General features: G+C 31.0%; 1 protein-coding gene across 1 annotated transcript in view; it reads right to left on the bottom strand.

Annotated features, from left to right (window-relative positions):
- The window catches only part of LOC119582359 (nesprin-1-like), a gene marked incomplete at its 3' end in the record, with an annotated part of 145,991 nt that overhangs the window by 14,889 nt on the left and 130,825 nt on the right, over positions 1–277 (bottom strand).

The raw sequence follows: 277 nt of genomic DNA, 5'->3' as shown, positions 1-277 counted from the left end.
GCGAAAAGCAAAGGCATAATTGTTTCAATAATTTTTCCAATTGTCATTTGCGTTTTCTCTTTGCATATATATACATATTTTTTTTCTCTTGGCTAGCAGCAAATAAAGGTAGAGGCTGGATAGATTTTTTTTTCGTTACGGAAAAAAATGTTTCCCTTTTTATTGTCTCGAGCAAGTAATATAACTCGAGGAAAATTATTCACAAATCGAGAAGTAAAATAACACGTCTAAGCTATATTTTGCATGTTAGAGACTTATAGAAAGAAAGGATTTCCTG

The sequence above is a fragment of the Penaeus monodon genome, chromosome 15, assembly GCF_015228065.2.
Source record: "Penaeus monodon isolate SGIC_2016 chromosome 15, NSTDA_Pmon_1, whole genome shotgun sequence".
NCBI lineage: Eukaryota > Metazoa > Arthropoda > Malacostraca > Decapoda > Penaeidae > Penaeus > Penaeus monodon.
The sequence above is the reverse complement of the archived record's forward strand: the minus strand, read 5'-3'. Positions and strand labels throughout refer to the sequence as shown.